Here is a 21,158-nt window from a genome sequence, read left to right on the forward strand (position 1 = left end):
AGAAAACAAAAAGCGAAATCGACGAAAAAGTCGTTTTAAATTATTCTCTATATTACGTTTTCCAAGAATCAAAAATATTTCTGATGTCAGAATTCGTAAATTTCGAATACGAAACGATTTAAATAATTTGGACTGTATACACAAATTGGTTTTGTACACATTTTTGCCCTCTTCTCTATATTGAAAAACTCATAACTTTACCAAGAATTTGAATTTTTAAGATTTTTCTTTTGATATGTGTTGTCCATAATCAGGTCTAGACGTACGAAATCCAAATAATATATATATATATATATATATATACTAGCTGCATATTAAATATAAGCTTTAAAACAATTTGTTGCCTGTGGGCAACATTGGGCCACAAAGGGTTAATATTTCACAAGAGGTCAAAATGACCGATTTTAGGCTATATAGGTATATCGCATGTGAATGCGGGGAATGAAAGAGGGGGGTACGCAGCTACTATGCTCAATAAACGTAGTTCTATGTGGTACAAAAAACAACAAATTTGAAGAAGCTGTGCATTAATATACACAATTGTTTTTGCACTTGACATTGAAAAACGGTCAAAATGACCGCCTTCGGCAATCTAGTGTTAAATATACCGATAATACGCGAAAAAATGTGATTACCTATTAGTGTTGGTATGAGGTAGTGAAATAATTTTTAGTACAGAGATGTGGGGGGGTACCGTTATATGGGGCTATATTCAAACTTGTGTCAATATTAATAATGTTTAGTACAATGAGAAGCCAAATACGAAATTACGGCCAACTCGGTTGAAAAACATGTCCAAAATCCCAAAATACCGAATATTCGTGGTGGGCTATCCTGAAACTCGGGTCAATATAAATAATATTTAGTATGGAGATGTGATGTACAATAAGAAACCAAAATACTAAATTACAGTCATTTCGATTGAAACACGTGTCGAAAATGGCCAAAATAACGAATATTGGGGGGTACTGTTATATGGGGCTACCCGGAAACTTGGTTCAATATTAATAATTTGTGGTACGGGCATGTGGAAAAAAAATCTGTTCAAAATAACGAATATTTGGAGGTACCTTTATATGGGGGCTAAATCAAAACGTGGACCGATATATCCCATTTGCACCACCAAATATCCTACGCGCAATATCCTGTGCAACATTTCACAATTCTATTTTTAAAATTGCGATCTCTATCGTGATTTCTACAGACGGACATGCATAAATCGACATATAATTTTATTCTGATGAATATTTCGAGGTGTTGCAAATGGAATGACAAATTAAATATACGTTCCACCTTATGGTGGAGGGTATAAAAAGTACATTGGCAGATGATAGATTCTAACTTTACCCTCAATAGAAACTATGAGTCTTTACAGTTTCCATTTCCATTTTACACACAAAAATAATTGATAAAGACTAATGACAATATTTTAGTATATCTCCCATATTTGTGGACAATAATATCAATGAGAAGTTCAACAGTTGCTCCATCTTACGCTGCCTATATCTACCCGCAACAACCATATAATGACAAATGACAATTTTTGTCATTTTCCAAAAAAGTCATCCGAATATTGACATATCACAATAAAATCATAGATGTTTACTATCTATCCTAATGTACCTACAATGTGAAACATTTCGGATCATAACTGCGATACTCTAATCCATATTTCTTGGCGTATAGAACTAAAATGAGTTTTATATGCAGTCCAACATAATAGTGTAGGGGAAGCATTTAATGATATGTATGGGGGATATATCTACAACTGGAAGGGTATGGACTAAGTGCAAGAGATATTGCTGTAGACCATAAATGCTGTACCCCAACAAGTACTATCTATACCTGTTCGGCTCGGCTTGCACGAAATAGACTTAGATAGTTATTCTAAGTACATGATCAGTAACATCTATGGATTTAATACCTTTCCTAGAACACAGTGGAACCTAAATCCCCGTAATTTTTTTTCCAAAATATCGATATGAGGAGGTTCATTGTATGAATTACTATTGGCTTTCAACATATTCTGTTCTCTTCAAAATAAGTGTCATTACTTTGTCGACATTATAGAATATTATTTAGCAACAATGTATTAAATTTATCTTTTAGCTTTTTGTTGAGATTTTTTGTTATTGTTATTTTTTTCTTCTATTTGTTGGCTGCCTTTTGTATAACATGATTAATTTAATTAATACCAGTGGTTGTCTTAAGTTACTATTGTTGTTGTTGTTGTTTTCTTTATTCGACTAAACATTAAAATTTCCCATCGTCTATTTGGCGATTGTCAATACAATGGCACATCAAGACAGAGTTATTTATTTCAAACTTGAAATAATTCTGTCTGTTTTGTCTGTCAGGCTGAGTGGCATGTCAGTGCAATCAGCCGCCGTGACGACGACGATGATGATGACGACAACGATGGTGCTGATGATTTTCAAAGAAGATTAGAAATGTTTTTGTTGCGACTGTTGCATGTTTTTCAATTGTTTTTGGATTCTAGAAGAGCTACGAAGACAGAAGAAGCTGTAGAAACAAATCGAGATAAACAAATGTTTCGCAGATTTTCCAAATCCGATAGCACTGTTATTAATTTCCCTTTGTCAAGATATACTATCTACAGAATCCGCTGAACATTGTCTTCATAAAAATACAATCAAATAAAAATGACTATAAAATATGTAAAAGAGGGAAATCGTGTATCAAATACCAATTCAACTGTCGACGCTTGAATGGGTCATAACATGTTCTAGTAACGTGTGTTTTGTATGTAGATACATTTTGGCCAAATTTATTGTTTCGACTTTTCAACACCTCGTCGCACAGTGTCACGACCGCGGCCAAAAATGGTCAAAACCAAGTACCACGGATGACAAATTTTTTGATGAGGATTGATAGAAAATACTCCAATTAGAATAAATATGAAATTTTACATCGATATGTCGAGTAGTTTTGTCTCTACAAAGGTTCAAATCTGATAATTATTTATAAACTGATTTTTTACCATATTTTCGAAAAATGGGTGTGTTTTTCTGATGCTCAAATATTTGAATATTCAAATTAACGGTTATTATAAAAGTGTTTATTTTGGTTGCTGTGGATGTTAAAAACTAGAATTCGCTGCAGTTTGTATGTATATAGATATCATATGGTGTATACAGTCGTCCACACTTGTAGTACTTAGTTCATCAAATTTGTAAAACAATTTTTGAAATTAGTGGAGCATAAAAAAAAGTTTAAAAAAGGTTAGCTCTAATTTTTTTTATTTGAGTGGTGAAAAGTGTGTTATTTAAGGAATAAAAAAAATTAGCTGCGGAGTCCTGCGGTCCTAAGAGTTATTTAACTTTTTTGGTGATGACCTTTTGAAAAAATATGGCATATTCACGAAATGGTTAGAAGCAGATGGTCAAATATGTTATGTATACAATTAAATAAGTTATTGAGGGTCAAATAGGAAGGAGAAATTGGATTCAGAACATAGTAATAATACAATATTTTACATAAAATATGCAATTAAGTGGTAAAAACGTTATTCGAAGGGTAGATATGGGAGAATTGGTTTTAAAATATAGCTTTTAAATAAATTTTCAGTCAGTTTGAAGATTATACTTATTTATCAGATCATTTGAGACATAATCTTATAATCTTAATTTAGAGGCCGCACATGAATTACCTTTGTGGAAAGTTCATACATAAAAATATTAGTTCATGGCATGGGATACGCAAAGTGCAGTACAATACCTTTTGAGCGACTTTCACAAGGTGCTAACAAGTCATGCCAACAAAAAATTAGTAGCAGCCCGAACTTTTGTTAAAGCCGAGTTAAATAAGGATTTTATTTAGTATTTTATATTACAATCCGACCTTGTAATATCCTTAAACAGCCATAAAGTAAAGGCCCGATATTATAATGTGGATGATATTAAATCGTACATTTGGGAAGACAATATTATATATATATATATATATATCTGATATGTGTTTTGAAAATGTTGTGAATGATAAAAAAATTATTTATTAGTTATTAATTGATATCAAATATCTTTTATATTATAATAAAAATAACAAAAATAAAACTACTATACTTTATTTAGCTGCATATAACGATTTTATAGTACAGAAAGTTAAATTTTTAGGGACTTTTGGTATGGTAGGTACCTGAAATATGGGCCAACAACTAAATTACAACACCTATTACTGTCTTCCACCCAAATTTGATGTAATTTGGACGAAGACATGAACATTTTCGTGGAATTTGGATGAATATAAACAATTTATAGGTCCAAAAAACGGATTTTTCAAGACCCTTTGTATGGGAGGTATATCAAATATTGGTCTGGTCTACCCAGTTTTTGGTCCGTTGCTTTATAGGCATAAGTAAATGTAAATTGCCAATTTTCATTGAATTTAGTTGAATATTAAAGATTTTATAGTCCAAAATAGTAAAGTTTTCAAGACCCTTTGTATGGGAGGTATATCAAATCTTGGTCCGATCTACCCAGTTTTTGGTCAGTTGCTTTATAGGCATAAGTAAATGTAAATTGCCAATTTTCATTGAATTTGTTTGAATATTGAAGATTTTATAGGCCAAAAAGGGTGACATTCTCAAGACCCATTATATGGGAGGTATACCAAATCTTGGTCCGACCTATCTAATTTTTTGTCAGTTGCTTTTTAGGCCAATAATAAGCACGTGTACCAAATTTCATTAACTTACGATAACTCCTTCTATTTTTGGCCGCTGTTTATATGAACTCGCGACATAGTGCGTCGTAGGACAATGTTATTATTAGTATGTCATTACAGTATGTTACCGAGTTGTTGTTGTCGTAAATTAATACGTTCTCCTCATTTCTACCTACACGTAAAAGCATTTGCTTCAAAATGTCAAAATTTATAAATTTTAAGATCTCAAAACATTTGCTTCAGTAATTCAAAGCAACCCAAAAAATACGACTCTTAAGAAATATTTCTAGTTCAACGAACTGTACTCAACACTGGAAATGTCCAAAAAAGTTAAATTATCAGCATTGTACTTTTGATACGAAATAATATTTTGTTATCTCTAATTATTCTTATTTGTCTGCTGCTTAATTAAAGAGGGTGTGTATCTGATTTATGATAAACGAACAACACCTACAGATATTCGGATATACCCATAGACCATAGTCAATCAACTGACGGTATCAGTCATTAATCCGAATTCCATATTCGCAATCATAAAATATGTTCTCATTAACGAGATTCGATGGCGATTAATAATAGAGCATTATTGATAGCAGCTCATTTGTAATAATTTAATGTGGATGAGCAAGAAAATGGAGCGGATCTTAAATAATTTCCAACGCGTATATATATTTCAATAAATTTTATTAACACAATTAATCGTAAATGCTGATTTGTTACTAAAATGTACTGGTTTTTATTATAAAATATAATAATTATGAATAATTGGGTCAATGGAAAATAAAACGATGTAGACAAAAGAAACTCCACGCGTGTTTTTTATAGAAAATTAAAATTGTGTGTGGATTCATAATTCCACAATCGTTTATATTAATGAATGGAGAAGGAAGAGTAAAATATCTGTGGTCTCGAAATTATGCTTAGGCTGTTGATTGGCCCTATACTTATAATTATGACTTATAATTTTGTCATATATACAGATGAGCAGTACAACCAAAAACTTACATCGTATATGTTTTCAGTTGAAAATTGTGGCTAAACCTTTAGACCTGAAGTAACGACCACCATAAGGTGGAGTGTATATTAAATTTGTCATTTCGTTTGCAACACCTTCGCCTTCACCAGGATAAAAATGTCTATCTAGGATGTTTGGTATTGCCAATGGGATATATCGGTCCACGTTTCGGTGTAGCCCCCATATAATATTTCGTATTTTGAGGATTTTGAACACATTTTCCGATCGAAATTGGTGCACTTGGCTCCGTACAAAAATTATTATTCAGGGTAGCCCCCATATAACGGTAGCCCCACGATTAAATATTTTGAGAATTTCAATCATCTTTGCAATATGTTCCATTAATTTTAGATATTTTGATTGTCATCCTCATGGTGTAGGGTAAAAATAAAAAAGTAATTCTCAAAAAAAAAAAATAATTATTAAATATATTTCCTTTTCTATTAGTGCTGTGCAAGCATGAGAACTTTTGCCCTTGTTTACATGCATCAATAAACTCGTTCTCTCTTGTAGTAAGTCATTTCATATGGCGGTTTCTCATTTACTCTCCGAGCATTTTCTCTCTGCACACCTCTATATTATTTGCACTATAAAAATAGTCTCGTCATTCATTGGAAAATACTTATGATTTCCCCCCTCACAGTGCACTATAGGTAATTTGGACAGTTTTTGGGCAAAAAGTCATTTTTTCAATTTTGGAAAATAAAATCTTTTTTGAAGTCATTAAAAAGAAAACATGTCAAATTTTTTGAATCTGTAAGATTTTTTGCGTAAAAGTGTCTTAAAAGCGGTGAAAATCGTTGCCAAACTCTAAACTTTGAAAATAAAATTAAAGAAATAAAAAAATTTAATAAATTAAGTCGTATTTTAAACCGTTTAAAACCGCTAAATTCAAAGCATAAACATAAAAATTAAACATGGAGAGTATTAACGGTGGTGTGCGCTATTTATTTAATACATAATATTTGTTAATACGTTTGTGTAGCGATTCAAAATTTACATATTTGACTATAATAAAAGAAATTTTTCTATTTTTTACACATAAGTCATTTTAGATAGACTTTTACTAAAATGTTTAAATTTGTCTGATCTTTTGACAACTGAAATATATAAATGAAAGCCTTCTAAATTGATTCCAATAGGTCTCAAATTGCGATTTTTTGCGTTTTTCAAGATATACCAGTTTTTTGTAGGGAACTTCAGGATAAAAAAAAAATAATATTTTCAATATTTGGTTTGATGAAAGAAATAAAAGTAAGGAAATATATTGTTGTTCACAACGTCCCCGCAAGTAAAATTGCCAATAACAACAATATGGACGAAAAATACGTCAAATTAAAATAGGAAATTAGGTTATTTTGCATGCATTTTTCAAGATGCACCGAATGACATAAGAAGATAGAACTTTTCCGCGAAAAAACGAATACGCATGAATTTTGATTACAAAACAAATAACGTGACTCTTAATCCGCAAATAAGTTGTCGAAGGAAAGATTATGAGAAAAAAAATCTAAATAGTGGAGAACAGAAAATGGCGGGGTTGAGTTCCCCCTTAGAATATAAACCATCAAACATTTACTTTTTTACTTTTTTCAGAATTGATTAAAAATAAAAAGTGGCATATAAAAAAATTTGTTCAGTATATCCAGTGTTTACTATAATCGTGTTCGACTGTAGTAAGCATGGTTTTATCTCACTTTTACATATTAATGTCCTTAAGGAGTATTAGTGGGTACTGTATTAATAGTTATTAATAATTATTCCTTTAAAAATTTAATCGCGGGGTCGAAATTTTATTAAATTACTACTCTAATCGTTTTCAATCGTTTGTTGTGTGTAAAACAACTAATGAAAATATCTGAAAAGTATTAGCTTTGTTCGTTATATGTGTAGTTGCTTATAACCGTTGTTCGTTATATCCGGTTTTTACTGTAGAAATCTGCTTTTTCTCTTTCTTGTACATATACATCATTTAAAAAGTCAAAAAATCGTTTAAAACCGCTGTTATTAATTTTTTCCTAAAAACAGGGCAAATTACCTATAGTGCAGTGGTCGGATTAACGATTCATGAACAAGTTATAAATTATTTAATTATTTGATATTTTAAGGACTTAGTATGCCAATTTATTCGGGTGTTAGTGCAATTGCAGCATAGCGGACACAGCGAAAGGCTCTAAAAATATTACCCTGATACTATTTAACATATTATGTTCGACAATGACAAACCTTTTTAACCATTATAATCATAACATGTAAGGAATATACATATTATGATTAAAATGTTATAGAAATTTGCTAAAATATTGTTCTCGAAATAATAACAAGAACAAAACGAATGCTAAATAATGTCAAGAACAACATCAAAGTTTTGTTAAAAAAAATAAATCATATTTTTCTAAGATAACAAATGAAATCACATTTTTTTCTCTGCTACCAAACTAACTAGACCAAACATAGAAGAAGAACATCGGAATCAAAAAATATGCGTGAGAAAAGAACTGGAATTGTTGCACGTCATAACTGAATAGCTGTCAAAGGCCAGACTATTTTAATCGGACTAAAGAAATCTAACATGACTAACGAAGAAGTCTGGTCGAACTGGTCACATTAAAATCGACAAAAGAATACTCCACGAGATTGTGCGTCTGCTCTCAAAATATTAGCTAATGACGAGATATTCATATTGGGTAAATTGCTTCGATTGCAATGCTTCTTTGCTAATCGGATTAATTGCATTGCATTGGCGCTTCTATATTCTCAGAAAATATTCTTAAAAGCCAACTTATGGAATGATCAACAAACTCGTCGTATGTTTGTTTTTTTAATTTGACATGTACATAAATGTCTAAGATTTGACAGGTCATTTATTAGATGACTAATTAAAGTGTGTTGGTTTGGTGGCAAGCCATATTAGTGACTTATGACCCGGTAGTATAAATTAAACAGCAGCCACTTCCATGGCTTGACACATTTGGATTTGCTATTTTATGTTTACACCACAAGCCAACAACAAGCGCAATGCTTTTGGTGGGAACCACACCACATTGCGGCATTGAGAATTGTTATCTTTCAGTCACAATCCCATGTGATATCTACCTCCTCTGGCATTCATCTGTCTAATGGATGAAACAATATTCAGACTTCAGTCAGTTTCTCAGTCTATGTCATTGTGATGCGATCCAATCCGATGCGATATTGAATCGCCAGCTTTGAATCCGAACGACTGACGCTGAGCATTGTCTCCACTCATCTTTGGTCGCAGATGAGGAAATCTCAGTGAGAATAATTTGCTCGAATATTCATTAATTCTTTCGTCTATTTTTTTAACCGGTATTTTGCCTATCAACCGATTTGTACATTGGCATGTTTATTAAGTATATTTATGTATGTCGCGACGAGCGTTCGTATGTATGTATGGTACGTGGATATTTATTGCATTTGTCACTCCCGTATTCTATAGATGTTGTTGTTGTTGCTATTCTTGCATTGACTTATTGAAACGACATTTAAAAGATCTATGCAATGCAATTCTCAAGAGATCACTTCGAAAGTTTACGATTTAGATTTGTTTGATTATTCAATGATATAATAATTTTAATAAAAATCGATTATATTCGGAAGCAGATTGATTAAATTGAGAAAATGTGCGGGCGTGTGAATTCGAAGTCTAAAGTCAACACTATTTTTTTTCTTTGTTCATCAACATGAATATTTTATTAATGCAATTTATCTGATTATTAGAAAAGCATATTTCTTATCTGACTGGGCAAATTTGTGAAATGTCCATATGTATTTCCATTTTGATATTCGGTATAGGCAAATACATACATCTTAACATTCAATGTTAAGATCAATAACTACAACTGTAAATTTCCGATGGCACTCTCATTCGAAAAATAAAAAAAAAAAAAAAAACGAACCAACGGACAAACATCTGAAATCGAATCTTCCATGAAATGCAATCAGGTTTAGTCTCCACTGCAAAGATTCGCGGCCCGGCACATCTTCAGCTTAGACTAGAATCGATTGCGTTAATGACTTAATAGCCAACTAAGTAGACACTTCAATGTTGGCTAACACGCGGCTGGGCTACAACGGAAAAGTGACCATGACGTTTGTCGTTGTAATGCCGTTCGGTGTGGTAATGAACTTAAAATTCATTGTTTGTGGCGTGGTCGTCGTCTAAGCGCCACATATTGCGCATGCGTATGCGAATGAACGAATGCCGCGGTGGCATCATCGAATCCATTTACCAGCTAATTTGTTGTTAATTACAGATAAATGCAAAATTGCTTTTATTTTAATCGGCTGTTGTTGTTGTTTTTTGCTTTTTACATTTGTGTGGTGCATCTGTCCATATTGAGTTAGTTCAAGTTCAAAAAATCATGATCATCATCGCCATTCACACACGATCGCATGCGTTCTGAATCTGGTGTTTAGTTCGTTCGTTCTGACACAGTTTTCGAAACGATAAACAAATCGAATTTTGCTGTTGTCGGCTCGGCATATGTGGGTGCTTGAATAGAATTGAAGATTACCTCGAAGAATAACTGACAGACGGGCAGACGAATGGAATGATGTGCTACGGTATAATGGGTACGGTTGGAAGAGCGGTTGTTTACCGTTTGTACTCAAAGTAACAAGCGGCAGTTCGTCAGTTTTGCTGGCACACACAAACACACCAACATGCTTATGCCATTCATAAATGAATCTGAAAGGAATATGTTAAGGCCATTCGAAGCTCCGCTGAACATTTTATTCGGCAGCAATGCTGTAGTAGTAGTTTCTTGTGATCGGATTCTTCTATTTGTGGCCCACTTCTGAAATTTTGCATGGTTTTTGGTTTGGCAAAATTTTTCGTTTTTCGTTGTTTTTTTTTTTTTTTTTTTTTTTTTTTTGTCTGACAAAATATGATTTTATGAATTTCGGAAACGGAAATCTTCAATGCAAAATGAAAAGTTTTTGGAATACCGCTGCAAAAACTAAAAACAACAACACTTATAAATTAAAAAGAATAAGAGCTCAAAAGAAACACAGATAAAGTACGGCTGATATGCACAAAAAATGTGTTCCATATTTCTTATTCGCCCTATTAGATAAAGATTATCACTTAATTTGCTACACCATTCATTCACATCAATTCAAATTGAGTCGCAACGAATTGATTTTACTGATGAATAGAAATCGTCGATCACTCACGCGCGTTGCCTCATATAAGCGAATAATGTTAACCACAATAATTATTGTTTTGTTGGCCTTTCATCCCTGAAAGCCAGCAATAATTGGCAATTGTCAAGCCATTAGTTGCGTCTTATAAAAAATTATGGTTACGGGAGACCACAAAATAGGCCTTGGCATTTGCCAATAATTTGCAAGGTATAGTTTTACAGAGAAGCATCATTGGAAATGGGTTATACGAGTCAGTAAATAAATAAAAATAAGTGTTTTAACCTTGGTGGTAATAGGTTATAGGCTCAAACTAGCTGGTATGGATTTGAGTGGTAAAATGTAATGGAATCTATGTGTTTTTATAAGTGCTCATTTATTATACAAAGGCGAATGCAATTATAACAATACCTCTATGTTTGTTTAAATGTTCTACTGTTTTTTTTTTTTATTGCTTTACAGACAACATTTTTTATCAGTGTTCTCCTCTATATTGTTTTTTTTTTTTTTTTTTTTGCTTTACAGACAACATTTTTTATCAGTGTTCTCCTCTATATTGTAACTGATACACATCTAAAAATTTCCAGACGATATATTGACCTTCTTTTGAAGAGGCGATTCTGTAGAGAAAGTAGATAAATTTAGATATAGAAAAATAATGATGCAAACTATAATTGTACTTGGTACGACCACTATCAAAAATTATTGATTGAGAAACAAAAAATGAGTGATTGAGAAACTTGATGCTCTATTGAGTCGATGAGTTCTAAGTGGGATATAATACTCATTTCGTAACTTTTATAATCTACCATCCTGAAATGTATTTTTTTTTTTTTTTTGGTCTGTTATTTCCTTAATTTAAAAGTTATTTAAAAAATAGTTTTTGTCAACATTTTCATTGATCTACACTTTCGTTAATTTTGTCAAAACAAAAAGACAACCGGTGAATATTTCCTATAAAAACGACACACTGTTACAATTCCATTATATAATGACATAATATCTCTTCCACCTTTTTTTTAGCTAAGAGGTCAGTAGGGCCAAGCTGTATGACCCTTAAATTTACCGGAACAATTTATGTTAAGGAAGCATTTGTTGTGCAATGACTAAAGATACTGAAATAATAAAAGTCAATCATCTGTCTAAACTCCACTTCCCAAAATCATTGGTCACTTTGTTTTATTTCCTAATTTGAATAACCGTTACAATGAATCGTCATTGTCATCGTAATCATCGTTTGGTAGCATTTGTTGCGTCGTCTTACTTGGTGATGGGGTGCCAGCCATCCAGCCATCCAGCCATCCAAGCTTCGAGCCATTGTCATAAGTCATAGCAACCATTCGTAAAATGTGAAATATTTCATGCTTCTTTGGTAGCATTTTCAGAGTATTTTTTTTTTACCCGGTTCTGTTACTTGTCTGTCTCGAATGTGGCGTATAAATGCCATTTGGCGCGAAATGAAAAATAAGAGAAAAACCCCAAACAAATAGGAAAATAACACAAAAGAAAAACACAATCATCTAATTTTTGTGTTTGGAAAATCCGAAAGAAAACAAATGAATGCAGTTTTAATTTGAGCCACTCTTCATTCGCGTAGTCCATCGTTAGTACAAGAAACAATTATGAAACATTTTGTGAAAAACCTCCGTCTCCGTCACCCACCCTGCTGTACAACCGACATGATGCTCCATTGTAGGTGGTAAGAAGTGGCGTTTGTGGATGTGTATGTCTATTGTGGTGCCGCATTGCTCTGTTTTGATTGCTCTGGGATTGCGTGAAGTTGTAAATGTTGTAATAGACCACCAGAAGATGAACAACAACAAAAACAAAGCTAGTGGCAATGGGTTAGTTGGCAAAAGAACTCCAGACAGTCGAAAAATAGTGGGCAGTAATAGATTGTTATTAGAAATAATAATAATTTGTTAGATCAACTATTCGATTTTGTTGAATAATAATTGTGGCATGTAAATGGAGTTACGATAAGCTGGAACCATATACTGGATATAAAATCAAAATCAATACGAACAAATGGATTGTATTGGTCCTGCAGATTGTTGGGTAATATTTTAGTCACATGGGTAATAAAATAGAAATAAAGAAGTTCGTAAATGTGTCTTTCTACGAAAATGCTTAATGACGTACCACAAATCGATTTCTAACATTCATTAATTTGGAGGAAACAATTGTTTTCATAATGAGGATTTGCCATTTTTTTTTCTAAATTCCATTCAATATATACCAGTCAGTTGCAGCTGTACTGTCCGATACGTTATATCAAATTGTGGCGCTATATTATAATCGGTTTTTAAAATATTCAGTTTCAATTACCGTGAATAATATCGTGTGTTTTTTAGGGGCAAAAAAAACACACGATATTATTCACGTTTTTGTTTAATATTAACCACTTGTACCTTTCTTTCTCTCCGATGAAACATCTGTCGTTTTCAAATTAGTAGTAGATAAAATTATACTGTCTCCACCAACAACTGTTACTCGCTGAATATTTAATTTGAACTAAAGTGAATAAATTCACACAAACGCTCTTCAAAACATCAGGAAATTAATATAAATGGCTATTAAAATTGATTTGTTGTTGTGATCCATTTTAGGCTAGCAATTTGAAATAAATGAACATAAAATTATGTTAATCGAGATGTGATGCATTTGCAAATGGTATCGCACATTTTGAGCAAGCAAAATGCAGAGTTCTCTGAAATATAGATTTCGCCTAAGGCCGCTAGGTTTATCTTGCAAGAATTTGAATCTATAATAATTTTGCTTTTGGTTTTTTCGTAAATACGTTAGAATTGTATAGTGGAATGTGCACATTGAAGACTTAAAATACAACACTATTAAGTTTAATTAACTTTTCAGATGATTTAAATATTATTGTTGACAATAATGTGATTTCCCTAGTTACCTGTATAGAATGAGCTTTCGGGAGATGCTTGTATCTTAAATTTTTTTGTTAGTGACTAAATGGACTGATACGCCCACTATTAAAAATCCCATCCTAATTTTACAATATGTATGTAGAATTATAATTATATATATACTATATATATATATATACATATATATGTGTGTCCTGCAATATTTCTGTGAATTTGGAATATGGGGCACTTAGTGGGTCTATACAGAATATATTTTAGAAAGTACCGTATAGTTTTAATATTGTGTTTCTGATAACTGTTAAAACGCCACCACGAAATTTATTTACTCCATTGATCTACCGGAAAACAAATTCTCAAACTCTAAAATGCGGAAAATGCCATAAATGATAATTATTGGCTAATTAATTAACACTAAATAAATCTTATAACGCAGATAAATTTAGTTGAAAATAATTCAGAATAAAATATATGTGCATCTTCATATTTATGATATGTATATGAACCTGTTTTAAATTGAATTTATTTATTGAAAACTCATGACCACCTCTTGCACGTAAACAATGTATTAGTTCTCGTTCGACATCCATCAACTATGCATCACATCATAATATATTTATATTTATAAGTATGATTACAGAATATGTATTTAATGTATATAAAATACATTTGTACTTACCTTTTAAAAATAAACAATTTGTGTTTTTCGTAAATTTATGAACCACTTTAGATGAAATCCAATAATTAAAATATTTGGGATTTTTTAGTACTCCGAAGTGTTAAGCATCGGTTTTAAAATTCAACTGGTAAATGTTTTGCACATAGCCAAAAATTGTTGTAATCTATGCCGCTCTTGAATTATTAGTTCACTTTGTTTGTTTTCCGTTTTTAATATTTATTCCCAATGTTATTGTCTCTCTTTCGGCGTTTTCAACTCGGGTTTACATAACCGATAATTTTCCTAGCAAAAGCGAGTTTAAAGCTTTAAATGATGATATTAAATGTTTTGAACTATAAAGGTGTGTTTAAAAAGCCATTATTATCGCGAAATTTTATTACAACAAATTTAAGTGCTTCCCTCACGCCCCTTGCCACAAGCCAATTTAGCTAAAAATCTCGACCAGCTTAAAATGCCAACAAACGTAAATAAAAACGTACGTTTTACTCGTCTTAGTTCTGCTAATTACTATGGAACGGCAACCAAAACAAATAAAGAACAAATTTGAATATACAAAGACAACAAGAAAACAAACAATAAATTAATGTATTTAATTGTGTACAACATTTGTTTTATTTACAATCTTCATATAATTTTACACAAACATCCGCTTCCCTTCGATGAGTAGTGTGTGAAAAAAAAAAACAAATTCTCGATGTTTGTATTTACGAATAGGCCATGTGACGATGTAAATCCAATAATTGTACAAGTAATTATTAGCCACACAATAATAGTGACATAAATATTTCCGTTTTCCACTTAAGAATTAGTCGATGTTTAAAGGAAGTGATTTAAGCCCCCACTCTATATAGGTAGAACTGAAATAGTGCAAATTTTACAAAAATCAGTCCTCAAAAGTGTGTAGACAAATTGGTGGAACTTTAACTTAATTCTTATTCTATTTATTATAATAATTGTGGCCTGACAATTTCCCTGCATAAAATTCAACTCTATGAAATAAATAAAAAAATCAAAAATGGTTGCGAAACATTTAAAAATCCTACAAATATTTGTTAGTAGAAAGTTATGAAAATGTCACCCGAAAACTCAATACTCAAAAGTCCATAAAAAATAAACATATTTATTTTATTTTAAGATTGTATGATTGTTAGAAATAAGTTAATATTTATATAAATTATTTTGAAATTAATGTAAATCAAATTGTTTGTACATATTTATTTTAAATAATATATTGTACTTGTTTCCTGGCCATTCCGATTTTTATTACAAAACATTTAAAATTCAAATTTTCTTTCTAAAAAATTATGAAAGAACATCATACCATGCAATGGAATATGGAGTTTATATAGGGTAAGAGTTCCTAATGGTGACATGTACCAGTTGTTATTTAATTGAGGTTTAAATAACAAAAAAATCCTGCGACTAAATATGGAAACTACCTTGAATAATCCTCAATAATATTCTCATCTATCTCTGTCAAGCTAGGTTCATTTATTCAGCAAAAAAATTAGCATTTTGTCAATGAGGTATTTTCAACACAGCGATAATTCAAGTTTTCTAAGAAAATGTCGACTTTGAAAGACTCGTAAATATATTAAAATTAATTTCAAATTATTAAAAAATGGTAATTATGATATCGATCCTTAGGAACAAAAAATGAAGGTATAATACAAGACCCATCCCATTTCTTGTTTCCTTAAAGAACTATTTCTCTCACAAGGCTACTGCTACGCTTTAGAAGATGAAGTGGGAGAAGATGAAGTGGGGATTCGATACAAAAAATTCCCTCAAAATTTGAGCAATTTTATGGATTTCTATTAATCTAGTCCTAGTTCTACACTATTCGAATTTATTTTCAAGAATTGAAAAAATACGACTCGCATTTGCAACCCATTATCAAAATACATTATAGATTACATGCATAGAAATGTTGTAACTCATTATTATTTAATATCTTTCCATTATCAAAACTTAAATCGATGGTTATTATTGTTGCATAACCGAATTCCAAAAACAACAACAATTTATTGTTAATATTTTTTTTAGCAACTAAAATGTAATCCCAAAATCTCATTAAATTTATAGATTTACAACAGAAAACGATGAATTGGCAAATTACTGATTTTCAAGGAATTCTATTATATAAAAACCTATTTGTATTTAAGGGGACCCCCCCCATTCACGGGGTCGAATCTACACTAATTTTAGAATGTGCCTACAAAATTTCAAATGAAAATCTCAAGAACTCTTGAAGATATAGACGATTTATTGTGTCAGCATCAAGTGACGGCTGAAGGGCTTCTCAAACTTTAAACGCGTTTTTCTCTAAACATTTTTTTGCGAATGGCAGGCACGATAACTCAAAAACTAATAACCCAATCGATTTCAAATTTTTACAGGTTTCTCTGTGAGTGTATAGCTATCGTATGAACTAGGATAAAGCCAATCGGTGAAGATCTTCCTTATTTTTTAACTTGGGTTTTGGTAAAAAATCGGCGATTTTCAAAAAATATTTTTTCAAAGGTCCACCATTTTGTTAATTTCAGATCGAAGTCAATAATCCTAGTTCATACGAGAACCAGACATGTACTCTTTCTAACACCGTTGGAATTTTCGGATTCCGATGTTCCAGTGAGGAGTTATCGTGCCCGCCATCAAAAATAAGGACTTTTCTTTAATTACAAAAAACAACAACAAAAATTTTTTGTAAATTATTTTTCTTCTATTTTAAATCTTCAATTATGTATGTGTAAAGTTACAAACCTTAACAAGCATTGGTATTGATTTACCAGCCCATTGAAAATCTTGAAAAATTAAAATCGTGAATGGGGGGGGGGTTCCCTTAAATATTTTAATTATTGTAAAATATCGAAATGACCTAAACATTATTAGGTCCGGGCGGGGGCATTTTCACAATAAAATCACAAATGACACTGGACGACCTTTTACAAACCCAGTTTTTGTTGTATTTGCATGTCACAAGATTCTTAAGGGGTCATTCCGTATCACACACACTTCATGTTCATTTGTGTTCATTTATTTGACAGTAATTACCATGTTGTTGTTGTTGCCTTTTCTCTTGTTAACACATCATTTGCACTATTTATTTGTTAATCAAAATAATTGTATATTCATTTATCTATTCTATTCAAATGTTCGTGTGTATGTATGTGTGAATTTGTGGCAAGTCTAGTTTGTCAGGAATACACTGTAATTTCATTTCTGTTTTTGCAATTTGAAAAAAAACTCATCTTCGTTTTATTTTGTTTTTGCTCATTTGGTTTTGGCTTTTTTAAATTCGATGCTATTTCGTTTCATAGTGGAAGTGGTGTAGCAGGCAACGAGGAAAACTTAAAACTTGTTAGCATTTAGGCTGGCTGAGATGTTGCACACAAACTAAAATAAAAATGTTAGTTCTGTTCATTTGATGTTACTTTGACTTCGACTTTGAGTTATGTTCCTTAGTTATTTTTTTTTTTCTTTTTTGTTTTGTTTCTTACAAAAACACATCATCACCGGGGTATATTAATTGTTAAATAAAATGTTGTAATTTTTGAGATTGTTTACTCGGCTTGCCTTGTCTTGTGTTTTTTTATTCAATTACAAGTTGCAAAATTAATTGTTTAGTACTTTGGCATGGGGACGGGAGGAAATCACTTGAAAAAAGGAGATTCGTTTTGAGTCGTTTCGTTATACCGTAAAACACAACCGTTTTTAGCAAAGTTCAAATCAGAACTAAAATTGCCAAAGCTGCGAAATCTGTTATTATGATGAACAACAACTCAACTTCTTCTGGCAGCACACCAACAATAGCATCTTCTTCTCTAAACAAATCACAACAACAACAGCAGCAGCACAATAAAATAATAACAACAACAGCAATGGTGCTTTGGCATAGCCAAAACAAAACAATATGAGCACAACACACCTACATTTAAACATTGAGAGAGCTCCCATCGTGCTGCATTGCTGGAGAAAATACATTCAGTGGGGGAAGATACTGAACGAGAGAGTCTGAGGGAGAGAGAGATTGCCACTCAACTGTATTAGAAGAGGTGTCATTTTGGGGGGAATCTCTGTTTGCGGCATTTACCATTTACCCGTTGATTACAATACCAACAGCAATTACATCATTTATGGATGTGTATTCTTAACTGTTGTTGTTGTTGTTTGTTGTGTGAAACGAGTCAATGTTTAGCAACAATGTTGCCAAGGAGAGAATGCGGGTGGAATGTTTGTTGCTTAAATCTTTCGTTTGGCCAAATGCAAATTGAAATCTAGAACCGGTGTTGAGTATTAATATTTCAATTATTACATTGCAAGATTGATTTTCTTAACCAACTGATGTTCTAATAGTTGAAGAAGACAAAAACCAGTCCAGTGCGGAATATATTACAAATAATAACATATGTATATAGAACTTTTTGCAATAAGAAACTAATTTTTTGTGCTCTTGTGGGAAAGGAACGAGTTTATGTGTTTTGTTAGTCATGATAAAAACTGGAATCATGGGAGTTTTAACATCCATATGTTGATTTAATTTAATTTAAAACATTTAAAATAAAAGGTGTAACGCATAACACTGTGACACATTTTTCTACTTGAAAATCTTGAACCAATCCGGACCGCCAAAGTCTAAAAACTTATAATGAAAGAAAAAAAGAAACCCTAGTTTGGTTTTGAATTATTAGCTAAAGTTTTCGTTTAAACCAGATATTAATTTTGACGATTTGGGGTGAACTCCTATCTCGCGAACTTCTCAAAATATTGATATTCACTCTTCTATGTTTTACCCTTAATAAGATCCCGATAGGTTCAAGATTTTAGTGCTGCTCAGTGTAATCAGAATAAAGGATTTTTTGTTAGATTTGTTACAAACGTCGATCTATTTTGATACAGAAACTACAACTTCCAGCTTATATGCAGCATATTATACATTGTATCCATGTTGCTGATCTATGAGTTGTTTCATCTATGAGTTGTTAAATCCATTAGAGTCTAATCTTATTCCGTTCAATTTGTTACGACTGAATACATTTTTTTAAAGTTCAAAATGGTAATTGGGCTGTTGTCCATATTTGTGACTAGTTCTGGGTGCAGTTTAGCAGCATATGATTTACACGCATTTGTCAATGTTATGTTTTGCCAACACCAAGCTCATGCTGTCAAATTAGAATATCCAAAATCCAATATTAAAAAAAAAACAACAGACAAAAACCGGTAAATTAGCAATGCAATAATCTTGGTAATGTTTCGCATCATTGGCTATGGAATTCCCACGTTCTAGACAAATGTAACATGAGACTAGACCAAGTTAAAAAATGCTTGTATTTTCGTATTAAGAAACACCAAACGAACAAACAACCCACCCCACAATGTATTTATTTTTTAATAAACTGCAAATACAATTCAACAGTCAAACATCAATACTGAATTATTTTCCACTTAAGTATATCAACATTACCAACATCTATACAAAAAAAAAAGTATTCTGAAGATTCATATGAAATTGCATTGACCTTGTTGTTGTTCGTTTATTTGTCTGTGATTTTATATGAAATTCAAAATTTATGGTCAGTCTATATTTTTTTTATTTTGTGGCTTTGGGTTTATGTGCGGCCGGCTATGCTGGTTCTGTGTGTATGTTTCTTGGCTGCTGTTTAAACCGATTGTTTTCCATAAACACCACTATATGTGTGGTTTTTTAAGGTGGTGCAGTGGTATTAAATCGATTTTCAATTAAAAGAAAATTAAAAAATCATTAATATCGATTTAATAGTAATTGTTTGGAATATTATTGTGATATTGATGTAATTGAAAGTAAAAAACAATATATCCGAACGCACCCAATAACAAATACCAAGCCAATTTGAAATATATTTTTTCAACAAACTTGAGACTATCACCCAGTCGAGGTGGTAATATTAATAATATCAATAATAATAATAGTAAACATATTAATATTATGTTGTGGAAATTACATGTAATTCTTTTCACAATTTTTTTAAACTTTCAATAAAATTTAGTTAAAGGTATTGGCAACTTTATTTTAAAACATCTAACCACAGTGTTGCTGTCTGGTTTTATTTTATTTATTTATTTATTTATTTATATTTTTTTTATAACATACACATGTACTTATATGTCTATCGATTGTTTGTCGGTCACATCGTTGCCTATTACTATTATTATTATTGTTGTTGTTTTGGTGCTACTTGATTTATCATCATTTGGCGAGAAATGTCCGTTTTTTGCTTAGCTTTTTGTTTCTTCTTCATCCATTTGCAATTCATTTTTGTAATGGAATTATCGAAATGGGCTGCTAGCCTTGTTTCCATTAACAACAACAACAACGACAACCAAACTCGGTATCAAAGGCAGGACTAACAAAGTTGTGGTTTTTCTCAGTTGAAATGTTTGCAACAATTGCTGCTGCTGTAGTCGTAAAACAATGATTTATTGAAATGTGTCTCGCAAAAGAAAAAAACTCACGAATTTGCAAATGTCCATCAACCTCAACAATAATTGTGGCATTAATACGACCATTTGGTCGCCGAGTAACCGCAAATTCCATTTTTGCCCAAAATTAGACCATAAACGAATTTGCAAATGTGTAATGCTTGTCATGACGGCCGATAAGGCGATGAAAAGGAATTTAATAACCTTAATAATTTGTTTAATAGGCATTCATAAGTGAAGCTAATGGAAATGGTAAACAGACAAA

This window comes from Musca vetustissima, unplaced genomic scaffold (assembly GCF_032173495.1).
Source record: "Musca vetustissima isolate MV318-11 ecotype Yass unplaced genomic scaffold, APGP_CSIRO_Mvet_v1 utg3273, whole genome shotgun sequence".
NCBI lineage: Eukaryota > Metazoa > Arthropoda > Insecta > Diptera > Muscidae > Musca > Musca vetustissima.